The following is an 812-nucleotide window of genomic DNA, read 5'->3' on the forward strand; positions in this document are numbered from 1 at the left end:
CGATAAAAAGTTTGAAAGTCAGTTTAGGGTGAAAAAAAAACAAAAAATTACAGTAATGGATATGGTGTGTGTGTGTGGGGGGGGTCTGTGTGTTACTGTTTCCTTCTCCTGACATTGCATGGTAAGTTCAAATGCAAAGGGTGTCCTTATCATGCAGGCAATGTCATTCATTCCATCGACATCATCATCATCATTTAATGTCATTCATTTCCACTATTCCAATATTTATCATTGTCATCATCATCATCATCATCATCATCATCATCATTTAATGTCTGCTTTCCATGCTGGCATGGGTTGGACAGTTTGACAGGAGATGGTCAGCAGAAGAGCTGCCCTGGCTCCATGGCTGTTTTGGCACGGTTTCTACGATATATAAATATTTCATCTGTCTTTACATTCTGACTTCAAATTCTGCTGAGGTCGACTTTGCCTTTCATCCTTTTCAGAGTCAATAAATTAAGTACCAGTTGTGTGCTGGGGGCAATCTAATCGACTCGCCCCCTCCTCCAAAATTTCGGGCCTTGTGCGTAGAGTAGAAAAGAATATTTAGCAGAAATAACGGAGTGACTCAAGGTCCGAGAGTTTGGTTTGTTGGCACTTATCAAACGAATCGCAGGATCTGTGACTCATTTGATAAGTGCCAACACACCAAACTCTCGGACCTTGACTCACTCTGTCACTTCTGCTAAATATCAATTAGAATATATGTGTATGCATATAAAAAGGTATTTGTGTGTTGTGTATGTGTGTGTGTGTGTATGTGTGTGTGTATATACATACATACATATATATATATATATATATATATA

This window comes from Octopus bimaculoides, chromosome 21 (assembly GCF_001194135.2).
Source record: "Octopus bimaculoides isolate UCB-OBI-ISO-001 chromosome 21, ASM119413v2, whole genome shotgun sequence".
Lineage (NCBI taxonomy): Eukaryota > Metazoa > Mollusca > Cephalopoda > Octopoda > Octopodidae > Octopus > Octopus bimaculoides.